The following is a 15,710-nucleotide window of genomic DNA, read 5'->3' as shown; positions in this document are numbered from 1 at the left end:
TCCAAATATTTTGGCAGTAAGACTGGAGGGCGACAACCTGCCAAATATCCTAGTGGTAAACTTTTATAATTCCTTTATCAGGATTGATGAGCTAGAATATTTACGAGCATTATCCGGGTTCTTGGAGGATTATGAGGAACACAGCACTATGTTTCATTATTTGGTAGTCCTTGGTGATTTTAATACTCATGTTTGTCACATGCACTGTTTAGAGAACATGGATTCTGAGGAAGACCCATTTGGGGATACCCACTTTGAGCACACTAGGCGTGGGGTCTATCTGGAGAGTGTTTTATCATCAAATTACTTGTTTGCCCCAGTGCAAGGGGATAATCAGCTCCTTGTTCCAACTTTCAATGGCCAAGGTGTTGAGTCTACAATTGACTACATTTTTGTGTCATGCAGTCTGAGGGATTCACTAGGTCCCTTCATTGTAACACAGAGAGGCTTTAGTGACCACAACCCACTTACGCTGACCATAAATATTAAGGCACTCAACACTGAATGTGCCACATCTACTATCTTAAATTCCAATATAGTCTCCAATAGCCAAGGCCGTAGGTTAAGGTGGGAGGTCATCACTCCTGGTGATTTTTATGGAAAATCGGTACAGTGGTAACAATACGGATCTGACCACCTGCTTAGATGGTAATTCAGTCCCAATGGACATTTTGGCTGCTTTTAATCTTATTACAGTACAGGTAGCAGCAAACCTGGCTAGAAAAAGTAAAATAAGGCCTAAGAAATTAAAAATCTGGTTTAACCAAGCTTGCAGCGACACCCACGTGGCACTTTTAGAGGTGCTTGAAGAGCCTGGCAAGGATTTACAGAAGGTTGCGGAAGCAAGAAGGGCCTATAAAAAGGCCATTAAAGGGAGAAAACTGGAGTTAAAAGATATAGCTTGGGAGGAACTTACCAAAGTGAGTGTACTGAGAAGTAGCACTCAATTTTGGAAGGTGATCAACAGCCCCCTATTTAATGAAACAGAAAACACAAATCAGGACTGCCTCATTTCACCAGATAAGTGGGTTAAACACTAATGTAGGCGCCTTGACGCCCATTGGGCAAAGTTTGCGCACAATAAGAATCTCTTCATTCATTCATTCATAGTGGCCTCTACGCTGAAATAATTAATTCATCTCCTATGACCCAAGGCGATTTTACCCAGCCAGGGAAAATAAAATTCACAGAGCAGGGGGACATACATCTAGCGTTTATCGACCTGGTAAACCACCAGAAACTTTGGATTGCCCTGTCGGACACAGGATTAGACCCTGTACTGATATCCTTCCTAGCCGATATGCACAAAGATACTAGCGCGGCAGTTCGCTATAATTAAACGGGAGCTTGACAGATGCTTGGCCAGTAAAGAGAGGGGTAAGGCAAGGGTGTATACTTGCTCCCTCGCTGTTTACACTCTATATAAACAACCTGGGCGATGCCCTAATTTCATCATGTAAGGACATCCCCAGAGTTGGCCAAAAAAAGACCCCATCACTACTATACGCTGATGATGCGGTGTTAGTAGCCAAGTTCATAATTTGCATGTTGTGGGTTCTCCATATGTTCAAAACCTAACCTAAAATGTTAAGAATATTGCTTAGGAAATAGTTTAAATATTGCTTAGGAAATAGTTTAAATGTTTATTCCATTCGTATTGTACCTAAATATTGAAAGGAAATGTTGTTAAGTGTTAAAGCCTACTGTGCATCCACATGTGAAGGAGGTGCAGGAGGCACTGTTGGGCCTCTGTTGTTTCCACTCCACCACGGTGTACATTGAATAAGAACCTCCATGACACCGTCGGCGGACAGGAAACTCGTAATATGCTTAGCAGGAATGCCGTGGTCCCACCAAGCATATTGCGCCTCTGACCACCACAACATCACTAGGGAATGATGATTCCTTGGTGTCGTTGGCGGTTCCATGGCAATGTGGTGGTGGCTGGACTGCCACCGCTAGGCCCTGGGAGTCTGGCGTTTCTTGGATCACCAGACTTGTAATCAGGGCTTTGTGTTTAGTATGTTCATGCAGACTATTCTTTTTTTGCCAGAACTGATTTAATAAATGTAAAATTAAATTACTTAGGGCCTTAGTACGTGTTTGGTGGCACAATCACTGCAGGACCGCTTGTGTGACCGCTAGGAGACTGCTGCGTTGGAGGTCTCTCACCTGCCGTATTGCGAGTTGACAACAGGGCAGCCGGTGTGGCTGAGGTGGTTTTTCAGCAATGGGCAATGTATTTCCATTTATATTGAGGTACGTGTGTACTTTTCGACTAAATATGTGTCAAATGCACATTAATGCATGATACATATGGAGAGATAACACCTAAACATTACTGGGTTTGTACGCATCTGAGGCCAGTCCGGGCAATGGGTATACGGCATAATGTGCACTTCCTGGGTATCGCTGCAGACGGGGTCGTTTTCCTCAGGGTGAAGATGCTCCTGTGTAGAGGGGACATTGAAGAAGGGATCTACCTCAAAATCTGCTGGAAAAAACAGGACAGGGGTGAATATGAACCCTAAATTCTTCCTTTCCGCTGTCCTTTGGTTTGCGGTCCGACCGTGGCAGTTGACTCACAGAACAGCCAACACGTAATACAGACAGCGGTGTTGTTCCTCTGGACCGCCTTTTGGAGGCATCCTTCCTCTGATCGCTGTCCCAGCAGGGGTGTAGTGATGGCAGTGCCGGCAGTCCAACCGTGATTCCTTCACAGGCAACACTACCAACTCATAATACGGTGGACTAACATTGCCGTAAGAACGCCACCACCTGCATGGTGGTCCTCAGACCGCCAAATTCGTTGTAAGCCCCTTAATCATTTTTAGGTTTACATATGAGATATGAGAATGGTTATTCTAAATGCATATCTACTGCCCTTCAGAGATTTTATCAGAATCACTGTAAAAATATTTAAATTACATTTTCTTTAAAATCGAATTTGGTGTTTACAGCTGTATTACTATTATTTGAATCTTAGTAATACCACATAGGTAGCAGTGTGTGAATGCAGACTCTAAGGTAGTGTCTGTTCATCAGTCCTATGTGTGGTCACTTCACTAGTCGGTGTCTTACTGAACACAAAAAGGGAGAAGGCTGTTTTTATAGAGATTTGAGGTAAAGCCTTTAATGGTTTCAAAAATATGCATTCATCCCCCAGAACTGAAGAAGTCTTCACACCCATAAATGCTGTCTCACATCTCTCCCTTTGTAACTGGTGAGTGCTTGCTCAGTACATGTCTATATCACTCTAGGAGCACTTCTATGATTCTTATTCCTCAAAGATGAAAATGCTTTCTATTGTTACACATTTAATTGGTCATAGCTCCTCTGGGCCAAACAGCATGTTATTTCAACAGTCCCATTCTGATTCAAGGAGCCAAATTCTGTAAGTCTAAATTCATAAATCACACACATTTCGAACTCTTTTGGAAGCATATTAGAAAAAGGAGAACAACAGTGCATGAGTTTTAAAATGTTATCATTGTCACTTTGTCTTGAAGTCACCCTGACATATGTACTGCTGTAAAAGTGAGGCTACAAATACAATCCATTTTCAATTCTGACATTTTTAACATTATAGGTTTGGCGATTCAGTGCAGAAGTAGTATTAAGTAGGGTTATCATTTTTTGTTCAGGGCCTGAGAGTCTTGTTTTTAATAAGAAACTCCTCACTGGCCATCAATCCTTCCTCTCCTTTTGTGTACCTATTTCTGCCCTCAGTGATGTCTATCTGATGACTCCTATGTTAGTTTTCACTAGCTTTTGCATTCTGAGCAACTATTTGGGAACTGAGCACCAAAGATATCTCAACAATAGTTGGACTTCTAGAGTGGCCAGCAGTTGGATTGAAGGGGGTGATGCGGATCCATCAATGAGCTTTATCAATGATCATGGTACCAGATAGAAAACATCTGTCGGTTGCTAAAGACTATGGGGATATAACCTTCACATTTGGATTGAAACTGAAATGTACATTATCTATAAGCCCATGTGTGGCGGCTTCTAAATAGAAAAGCACCATTCCCTTTACCCTAACTGATCTCTACTTTCATCAGTACTCACCTGCCCCTATCTGGAGTTTCTCTGTGCATCGATCTTAGATGGAAATATTAATTAAATATGGTCACTGTTTCCACAAGAGACATTTTTTCTCTCTTTTAAAATGTAGGAAAAATACCTGATTCCAAACCACTTCTGTATGCCAAATTCAAACTGTGGCCTTTTTAGTTCTTTAATAGATTATTGATTTTTTTTATATTTTCCTTGACATTACTTTTAGAAACACAGGAGTATTCCTGTAGGCAGTTTAGGTGTCCTTAGCAGTGGTATTAGTCATTACGTTAGTCGTGAGGGTGTGGTAGTGCAAGAACAGGGTGTGTCTGAGTTGACTATTGGGGAAACAGAGGGGAATGTGAATTAGTGCATCCTTGATTGTAATGCTGTTCTGACCTACCCACTGTTCATCTTTACTGATTACCTCCATAGAAACCTCTCTGCATTATTTCCCTCATTCCAATTTTAGATCTTCCACAGTTGGAGAAAAACAAACTGAGACTTTACAAGTTGTCTATAGTTGGTGAATTTACAAATGCTCCCCTTTTCTGACTGAAAACAGCAAAACACGCTTACCTTGTCATACAGTTAACTTTTAAGCTATTGAGCTAACATATTTTGTCAGTCTTTGGAAATGATCACCTTACAAATGAAGTTTTCCAGAATGCCTGTTTAAGGCATTAGAATTGGCTCTAAGTTTAATGCATCAGCACCACCCTATGAGCAGCTTTCAGTCATAGGACCTATCCTAATGGGAGGATAGGAGAAGACTGGCAATGTACGTTTTGATGTAAATCTTCATATTGTGTAGAATTTCTTCATGTAGCTGCCAGGGGCGGGATCTCTTGCGGAGAAGGTTTTTTCAATGGTAAACCTTCCAGATCTTATCCCGTGCCCCCGTACATCTGTTTGACTGCAACAAGAGGGGCCTCAAGCTACACAGGAGACAATTACAAATCTCATACTGAGGCCAAGACCAAGTTTCCGGGGCGGGAAACTCTATTTTTTTAAAACAATTTGGTATATGCTAGGTCAAGGAAACCCCTTATATGGACTCTCCAGATTATTTCAGCATTCTATTTGTTTTGCTCACTAGGAATGGAGTTGTCAGGAAAAGGGTGGGTCTCCAAAGCATGTATGGCAAGAAAAATAGAGCCCTTATAAAGAATTTTACGATGGGCTGAAAGCAATTGCCCATACAGTGTAACTTAATAGTGGGAAAACATGTGTCTGCCTGGGGCGAAAAATGGTGGCCTAATACCCTGGGGAATCTCCCTGATCTTAAAACTGAAGTAAAAAATCTAGGGGTCTGGATAGACTCTTCTCTTAGTTTTAGCACCCACACCAAGAAAACGGCAGCCACATGTTTTGGGATCCTGCGGAATCTCACACCTATTTAGAAATTCTTTGATCCTCTCACCCGCAAGCTCATAGTGCAATCTACCATCCTCTCCCGCCTGGATTACGCCAGCTCCTTGTTGTTGGAAGTTATCCAAACAGAGATGAGAAGACTGCAGCGGGTGCAGAATGCGGCTGCAAAAATCTTGGTTGGAATACCCCTTCTCACCCGGTAGCGAGTACCTTGAACAAACTCCACTGGTTGCCAGTGGCTAATCGGATCCAATTTAAGGCTCTTTGTCTATCATTTAAAATCCTAAAACTTGAAACGCCACCTATGATCCGCTCGCTACTCACTCCTTATGTTCCCTCACGTACCCTGAGGTCAGAATGCTAGAACCTGGGAGCGGTTCCACGGGTGAAACACTCTAGGATGGGCGGACGCTCCTTCCGCTACATGGTTGCTAAACCTTGGAATTCCTTGCCGTCCTGGCTACGTGGTTTAAATGATCTGCTGACATTTAGGAAAGCCATTAAGACTTACCTCTTTCCTTTAGACTAGGCACTCTGTCTGTATTTTTGGGTTTGCCCGAATGTCAGTGGCTACCGTCCTCCCTGCTGGTTTGATACAGCGCCGGGACGCCCCTTAGCTGGGGCAGCTGAGTGCTATATAAAAAATATCAGTAACTTGGGTCTTGGTGTGCAGGTACTCTTTCAAAGGGTACAATGAGATTGCGCATAGTGCACTTTGAGTATCATAAGCTCACCACTGTTGTATCTCCATTGTGTGGTTCCTGTGTTGTATTTCTTTTAAAGCACCAATCACATTCTAGTATCTTCCTATCCAGCCCACCTCTGAGTACTGCCCTTGAGGAGGCTTAAAAGCTGGTAGCAAACTTCACTGCAACCTATGTGCTAGATTCTCTCTATGAGTTAGCAGCCGGGAGGAAGAAAGACATTTCTGTGCTCAGTGCTGGTAGTCACTAAATAAAAAGAAATGCATCACTCCTGTGTTGCGCTTCTTTCAAAGTAGGCCTCTGCTACCAGTCACCATTATTGGGGTGCTTGAAAAGTTGGAGTGGACTTCACTGCAGATGGTAGGCTAGAAGCTCTCTATGAGTTAGCATATGGGGAAGTGGGAACTTAAAAAAAGCACAAATTCAGTGCAAGTAGGTGCTAAAAGAATAGAAATGCACAGCTCCTACAATGGACTCCCATAGTTATAATACAGAGCCTGCCCTATTCACCAGCCTGGTTTTGTTGAAAAGCTGTGAGCCGACTTCTCTGCTATTTGCTGGCTAAACACTGTTGTGAGATAGCAGAAAAAGGAAGCAGATACTTGAAGAAAGTGTTTTGTTCAATGCTGGTGGGCACAAAATCTCAAAAAGTTCCGTTACTAGAGATCACATAAAATTTCAAAAAGTATTTCCTTTACATGTTGTATCACACAATGTACATCTGTGGTAGACTGAATTGAGCAGAACATTTTGAGGGACATTTTTTGCTTGAGCAAGTCTCCAGTTGGAATCTCATGGGACTTTTGCTTGTGGCAGATCTCCTTGCATTCCATTTTGATTTCAAACATCAGCCAATGATCCAAATGACTGCATCGATTAGGCCTAACAAGGTTGAAACTGGCCTGGGATTGCTTGAGTTCCTAACTGGACGGGGGCTCTTCTCCCAGTTCAGGAAGGACTGTTCCTCTGAGGAACAGAGCCAGTACTGATTTGCATAAGACGAGCCTCTGCCTAGAGCGGCACAGTCGGTGCAAAACTATGGGTTGAAATGTTACCAAGAGAGACATTTTTACACTATTTGCATATTTCCTTCTATCACCTTTGGTGTTACATATCAGCCATGGACCATCTGCACAATACATGTAATCAGAGAAAATTGATTTTCAATGTTTCACCCACAGTTTTCTAGGCCTAGTGGATTGTGGCACGGTTAAATGCTTGGACATACAATGTTTTCTTCATTCATTACTGATGTGCACACACACTCTGTTATAGTCAGCTAAAAATCCTCCAAAAATAAAGAAATGTAAGATACCTCTTTACCAGTTTGCAGATGGTGCATTGCTTTCATCAAGAACACAATAAGGACTGCTTTCTAGAGATGCTGTGACTGTGTCTCACAGTAACATTTTCTTGGCTTTCCTCAGTAGTCAGTGTGACAACCCAAATGACTCAGCAGCAAATGTATTCATGTTCTTTCCAAATAACAATGAGCTAGTTAAATAGTGCCACATGTCTACTAAATATGCAGCACATTCTGGATGTCATTACCTCTACAAGAGACATTCTCACTCTTAAAAATCCAATCTCAGTCAAGTGGTTGGACCATTGTTTTCCTACTCTCTCTGAGTTAATGTGATGAATGTGATGAATTAAAAAGAGGACAATGGGCTTTTGACTTTAAAAATGTTGATCTAAATAACCTGGAACTACATGCTTTGATATTCCTTCCACCCATTTCTAGAAATGTCAATGTAAAAAACATCACAATACAATATAACAGATTCATAATTGTTTTACCAAATAACACTTCATCTCTTGAGAAAAAATTAGGAAGTCCAAGCCATCTGCTCAATTGGTCTCTGAAGAACTAAAGGTTAGCGGGCAGATACAATAGACATTTGGGGCTTACGAATGCTGTGATTCACAAAATCACAGGGTCTGGAAACATTAAATGGGTTTTATAAGTATGTATTCATTTTGTTAGTTGGAAAAGCCTTTTGGACTTACACAAAAGAGTTTAGCAAACCATATCAAATTGCACGTGGGAAGGGAAGTGAAATAGGCAAACCCTTCTAATTTCGTATGGCAGGCATCTATGGTTTGTGACTGCAATTGTGGTTGCAAACTATTGACCAGTTACTAACACCTCAAATGAGGTGGTAATTATCTGCAAAGAAAAAAGTGTGACCATGGGGAAAAACAGGTAATGGCCCAGTGGACCAATGCCTGCTTTCCTTACGTTTTACGAAATAATTAACTTGCACACTCCACCCCCAAAGGTTTCCCAAATGTGAACTACTTTCTCTTTGTGTATCTGGCCCCATATGTACAAAGAAGTACACCCAGATGTAAAAGTGGTACTAATCCTTTCATCTTGGAACATGGCCTCAAGATTGTAGTATCACTGATGCTGGACTATTGCAACTCACTTCACGTGGGCAACCAAAAAGTGCAATTAGTAGCATGGAAGACAGCTGTGGATGCAACTTCCTATTTTGTGCCAGGGCATTAAGGATTTGATCACATAACTCCATTTCAACTCTTCAGTGGCTTCTCTTGAAAGACATGTCTATGTACAAAACAGTCTATATTACACCTAGGCCCTGACCTGTGGTTGAAGGCCCGACCACATTATTACGAATAGAGCTGTTGGAATAGAAATTTGCCAGTCATTTTCACTGGCTTCTGATGTAAGTATGGGCGAAATTTGCGAATTCGCGCTCCGCGAATTCGCGCGAAATCGAATTCGCAATCCGCAAAATCCGCGAATTAGTGCGAATTTACGGATTTTTGTTTTTTTGTGTGTTCGCGGGGTTTTTTGCATGTTCACGGGGCTTTTTGCATGTTCGTGGGCCGCTTGCATGGTGAAGTTACCCATGCGGTTGTGTATGGGCACAGCACCCTCTGGTTCACCACTGCTACCCTCTGGTTCATCACTGCCACACTCTGGTTCACCACTGCCACCCTCTGGTTCACCCCTGCCACCTTCTGGTTCACCACTGCCACCCTCTGGTTCAGCACTGGCACTCTCTGGTTCACCCCTTCCACCTTCTGGTTCACCCCTGCCACCTTCTGGTTCAGCACTGTCACCCTCTGGTTCACCACTGCCACCCTCTGGTTCACAACTGCCACCCTCTGGTTCATCACAGTACCTCTGGTTCACCACTGCCACCCTCTGGTTAACCACTGTCACCCTCTGGTTCAGCACTGCCACACTCTGGTTCACCACTGCTACCCTCTGGTTCCCCCCTGCCACCCTCTGGTTCACCACTGCCACCCTCTGGTTCATCACAGCACCCTCTGGTTCACCCCTGCCACCCTCTGGTACAGCACTGTCACCCTCTGGTTCACCACTGCCACCCTCTGGTTCACGACTGCCACCACCTGGTTCATCACAGCACCGCTGGTTCACCACTGCCACCCTCTGGTTAACCACTGTCACACTCTGGTTCAGCACTGCCACCCTCTGGTTCACCACTGCGACTCTCTGGTTCACCACTGCCACACTCTGGTTCACCCATGCCACCCTCTAGTTCACCACTGCCACCCTCTGGTTCACCCCTGCCACCCTCAGGTTCTGTACTGCCACCCTCTGGTTCAGCAATGTCACCCTCGTGTTCACCCCTGCCACCCTCTGGTTCATTAATGTGACCCTCTGGTTCATCACTCCCACCCTCTACTGAGACCTTTTGTGACGCAGCGGCAGCACAAATGATGCGCCATGGTGCTGGGTAGTAACAACTTGACTCATCTGAGAGATGCGTCATGTTGTAAAGCCCTGTGCCATCAGGAGGCGTTCAGGCGCAGGGGAGGGCGTTCCTGCGCAGGAACGCCTCCTACAAGTGGCTGAGTGAAATCTACAAGAATTCACTCAGTCATTTTTAGGCCAATGCTGCGTCAAAACCCTGCGCCTGCTTGAAGCAGGCGCAAGGTTTGATGTAGCATTGATGAGATAGGGCCCCCAGTGCATTGCTGGAGCTGCGTCTCAAACTCGACGCAGCTCCAGCAATGCGCTGCTTTTACGGCACAGATGCGTGACGCATCTGTGCCGTTTTTGCCACATGGTGCGCCGCATTGTAAATGAGGCGCACAATGGGTGGCGGAGCTGCGGCGCACAAGAACTGGTGCATCCCTGGGGATTCGCAGTTATTGTAAATCTGCCCCTATACATTTAGCCAACGAGGGAGCACTTACTGATTAGACAGTAGAAAGTACTCCAGTTGAGTAGAGGTATTGCACAAAAAGGTGGCATCTTCGTGGACAAACACGCAGGGCGAGATTCATTCTGCCCCCTGTTAGACTTGTTTTTGTGCCCTTCTGCCCTCTGTTAGACTCGTTTTTCCCTTGTTTTTCTACCCTTATGCCCCCTGTTAGACTCATTTTTTTTGCCCTTCTGCCCTCTGTTAGACTAATGTTTCCCTTGTTTTTTGTGCCCTTCTGCCCTGTTATTCCCTTGTTTTTGTGCCCTTCTGCCCTCTGTTAGACTCGTTTTTTGTGCCCTTCTGCCCTCTGTTAGACTTGTTTTTGTGCCTTTCTGCCCCGTTAGACTAGTTTTTTGTGCCCTTCTGCCCTCTGTTAGACTCGTTTTTCCCTTGTTTTTCTGCCCTTCTGCCCTTTGTTAGACTGTTTGTTGTGCCTTTCTGCCCTCTGCATCACCACATCATCACTCAGCGATACCCCAGCATCACTCAGCACCACCACAGCATCACTCAGCACCACCACAGCATCAGGCAGCACCACCACAGCACCACTCAGCACCACCCCAGCATCACTCAGCACCATCCCAGTATCACTCAGCACCACCCAGCACCACTCAGCATCACCACAGCACCACTCAGCACCACCACAGCACCACTCAGCGCCACCCCAGCATCAATCTGTGCAACCATTCAACAACAACTGGTTCAAATATGTTCCCTCAATGTTTCAAACTTTATTACAAAGGTCACAAAAAGATGTTAATATTTCACTTCTGTTCTTGGATTTTCGTCACAATAAAATACACTGAACATAATCTTCACAAAAATGATTTACAAAAGTTTAAGCTATTGCCATTATAAATTAAAATCACTTTTATTTAAGTATTAATTATTAAAAAAAATTAAAAGCCATTGTAATTTGTAATATCAATACAGCTAAGTCACGTAAATACAAAACATGTTGCATTACAAATGCTATAGGTGTCACATTTGCGAAAGTTATAACTATTGGCATTGTAAATGACAAAGCTATTAATTTAGCTATTTTTAAAACCAACACAAAAATAAAAAGAAATGTTATTTACAAGACCAATAGCTCAAACTTTCCTAATGCGAGACCTATTGCATTGCAAATGCTTGTTTTTATATCTGTCAGTGCTTCCTGTTGAGGTTTCATTTTCGTGACAGGCGCCTCATTGCCTACTTGTAACTATTCTCTGACCCTGCTTCAAGGGTCAGAGCAGGGTCAGAGAATAGTTGCAAGTAGGCAACGAGGCGCCAGGAAGCACTTACAGGCTTACAGCTGCAGGTGCCCAAGTTGAAGTTAATTTCTTTGTAACCCTTTTGTAAAAGGTTACAAAAAATTAGCTCCAACTTTTGCACCTGCTGCTGTAACCCTGTAAGTGCTTGGCTGAAAATTCGTCCCTGCTGATTCGCAGATTTTACCGCGATTTCGCGAGATTCGCGGATCGCGAAATTGCGGAAAATCCGCAAATTCCGCGAGCGGAACGAATTTTCAGCCCGAGCTTATTCTGATGGGCTAGAGCCCAATGGTCAGTCAAAACCAGGTCGTAGTCCCTTAAAAGGATGGAGTTTCCAACCTTCTGGATTACGTTGTTGGTTTCCCACAGCCTTTTCATGTTAGGCTTTCCTACATGAAAAATCTGTCGGAAAGTTACTTTGGGGACCACTAGGAGGGCCCCCTAGCCTCTGGGGCCTCCAGTTGGGGGCCTGGGGGCACCATATGCCCCCCTGTAAATCCCTGTACTATGTAGCAGGCACTATGAGGTGCTTGCCACCCATTGCATGGATCAACAACAACTCCTATTTCTCTATGGGGGCTTGTGCTGAGGGCAGTTTCGGACCGCAGCACAAGCTCCCACAGAGAAATGGGAGCTTGCGACCGCACCATGTGCAGTAGCATCGTAATTGCGGTGTCTGGACCTCCGACCTACAACGTAATCAGGCCCCAAAAATACTAGACAGTAGCAATCATTCACATTTGATGAAAAAATTAACATTTCAGAAGAACAGAGGCCTGTTAAGAGTGCTTTGAAAAGCACTGCACTTTATCCCAGTCTATCACCAGTTGCCATCTCAAAATGTAAAACTCTTCTGCATTTTTGCTATGCAGCACATCTACACATTCTGTTTTTCAAAGAAACCCCAAACATATTCTGTTACTTTTGAAACATTTTACACTATAATCTGAGTTACCCACTCAACCACTCCATGAAGTTCAAATTGTATTTGCTTTCCTACTTGCGGAAGAATTTTGACCCCTCTTACGTGGACTGTGTTTAATAGCCTACCCTACAAACATACTTCTTGACTTTTAGAAATTATCACTGGTCCAAATGATGTCTGGTTTGCATAATGTCACTATCGAAAGTCTCAGATCTGGTAGTTTACTACATTTTTTTGACTGTGTTGCTGCCATGCATATGAGGAATTGTGGATTTGGTTCTCATCACATTCTAAGAGCTGTTTCACCCAATGATCCTTTCCCTCATGAAACTTGGCAAGCAGCACCGAAGATTTTTTTGCAACAGTTTTGTATGATTAACACCTCTTCAGCTAATGATCAAAATTTGCTCACAAAGTTTCATTAAGAGCTTACCTTTTTAACTAAACTTGGGTTGGGTTTGGACGTTCTTTATATGTTTTAGCTGTACTTTTGTATACATACATGTGTGAAATATATGTCACATATAACACACTTATGCCAAACACATTGACCTAGAATACAGCCTTTCCTCCCAGGCCACTTTAGGAAATGTGACCCACAAATACCTTAGTGAAAATTGGTTTGAATTTATAGGGCTGAACTGCCAGATCTGCACTACAAACTGCTCACTACATTTAGGGCCTGATGTAGACTTTGGAAGATGGGTTACTCCGGCACAACATGATGGACATCTTGTCTGCCTTGTTACAAGTGTCAAAGGATATAATACACTTGTAATAAGGAGGACGGGATATAATTCACGCTTGTGATGGAGTATCTGTCCAGCAAATTCTAAATCAGGACTATAGTCATTAAAAGATCTCATACAAAATATGAGATAAAACCAACCTGAGTATCACCAGAGTTGACCTAAGAAGCTAGGGCTGCTTTATGTCATTAAGAATAATTGGGATTGCTGTTGTTCCTTCTGAAAAATGGAACATATATTTTAAAATATATGTTAAGCCTTGGAATCACAGAAAAATTATTACAGTTAGCAGTCACATATTGCACGGATCAAGCCACTAGATCACCCGTATTAATACAGGTCTGTCTTTGGTCCAAGAGATGTCTGGACCCTTATAAAGATTTTTTTTTATCTTTTCATCAAATATATGTCATGAATCTCCAAAATAAAGCAATGAGAAAGTATTTGCTTTATTGTATTTTTTATTTTTTTAAATAAAACACGTTTAGCAAAAGCCAAGCTGAACCAGACTTTAACCAAAGTAAGAAGTAAAATGCATCATGGTGAGTCCTCCTTCAGCTCTCAAAGCTCCGAAACCAATGATCCCTCATTAAAAGAGATAAGTTTGATGGAGGCTCCAGAATCAATTTTAAGGGATAAAATCCTGACTACTTTGCCGGGGAGTATTGGACCTTGGCAAAATCAAGAGCAGAAAAATGCTAGAGATGTCCCTCTCTTTGTCAAAAAGATGTTACTTTCCATTACGGTGACAGGCAAACCTAGCCGAGATCCTCTCGAGCAAAATACTTTTGTGGCAACAGGAGACACAACAACGCAAGTAGTATCGTTAGAGCCAGTACCCTCTCCGGGGTCACTATCCTCCTCGTCTCCAGGGGCTCCTTTCCCAGGTGGACAGGCCACACAGGTACATGTAGAAGAATTGCTGTCAGCTTCGGGAGCCTCGGTCCCACTCCAACCTACTGCTTTGACCGTGGTATTAGCTATCGTGACCCCGCTCCTTCAGTCACCGCCCTCAATCCTCCTTACCAGCATAAATGACTCTCTAATTCAATTTAATGGTACCATCCTGGCCCAGGGTCAGTTAGATAAGCAAGAACAGCATGCTCCGCAAATACAACAAATGCTTTCAGCTCTTTCGAAGACTAAATCTTCTCTGGAAAGCGGTACTATTTTATCAGATCCCGCGAACAGTGTTGATATTAATGAGCTACAGCAAGGAACTAAAGAATGTGATTTTGTATTCAAGGATGAGAAGGCAGTTTTATACCAGATGGATATAAAAACTATGCTAAATATGATTCTTGAAGAAATCCGGGACATGAAGAAAACACAACAGATGGAAATAGTAGCTATACAGCAGCTACTGTGAAAGATAGACGAAGCAGTCACTAGTCTCCCTATCCGAGTTTACAAGGCTGAATCCAGGATTTTCTCCCTTGAGGATCACATGAATGGTATTCTTCAGCAAGTAGATTCAGTCTCTCGGGAAAAACTAATTATGGAGAACTTGAAAATGTTTCACGTCGCTCTAATCTTCGGATAGTTGGCGTGCCGGAGCGGCTTGAAGGGGCTGACAAACTCAAGTGGGTCAAATCTTTTATGAAGAAGGCTGTGATTCCTGAGTTTTCCGGTGACTTAACATTAACCAGGACTAATCGGGTTCCCGCTAATCTTGCTCCCAATGAGAAGTTCCCTCGCACAATACTTGTTAACTTCGCAGACTATCAGATAAAGGAAAAAATTTTGTCCAAGGCAATCCAGATGAGACAGTTTGAAACCGAAAATGGAGCTAGATGTATAATTTTTTCTGACATGTCTGCGAGGGCGGCAAGAAGGCGCCAAGAGTTTGTCAAGTTATTATATCTGTTTAAAGCCCAAGGGGCACAAGCTTCTATTGCCAAACAATCCAAACTTAAAGTCCTTGTGCAAGGGAAGTTTCATGTATTCACTCACCTTGAAGAAGCGCAGAAGTTGCTCAAGGCAATTTCAGTCAAAAAATAATTGGTTCTTTTTTGTCTTTTGTCTTGCTTTTCTATAATGCTATTTCATGTCTAAACTAGAAGATAAGTATTTAGAGTTGCTGTCTCTTCTAAAATTCCTTTTGAATATTTGATTCTAGGACTTTGTAGAGTGTTTATCTTGAGGATTTGGCTTTGTTTTTGGGGGGGTACACTTTTGGTGCAATACCAGGGAACCAGCACAAGCACTGTGGGGGGGAGGGGAATGTGGACAGCGGGGCAAGTCGCATTTCCCAACGGTGGGATGGTTCTTGGGGTTGTTGTCGAGGGAGGGTTAGGGTGGTTTGGGCTAGCAGAAAAAATGAGCAGGTGCTATCAGGAAATTGTTAAATGATGTAGGAATCAACTGTGTATGGAATTGCAGCTTATATTGTTTCTTATAATGTTTCTTATTTTTTACCTTGTCTATCTCCTAAA

This window comes from Lissotriton vulgaris, chromosome 10 (genome assembly GCF_964263255.1).
Source record: "Lissotriton vulgaris chromosome 10, aLisVul1.2, whole genome shotgun sequence".
In the NCBI taxonomy this organism is placed as follows: Eukaryota; Metazoa; Chordata; class Amphibia; order Caudata; family Salamandridae; genus Lissotriton; species Lissotriton vulgaris.
This window is presented reverse-complemented; position numbering follows the sequence as displayed.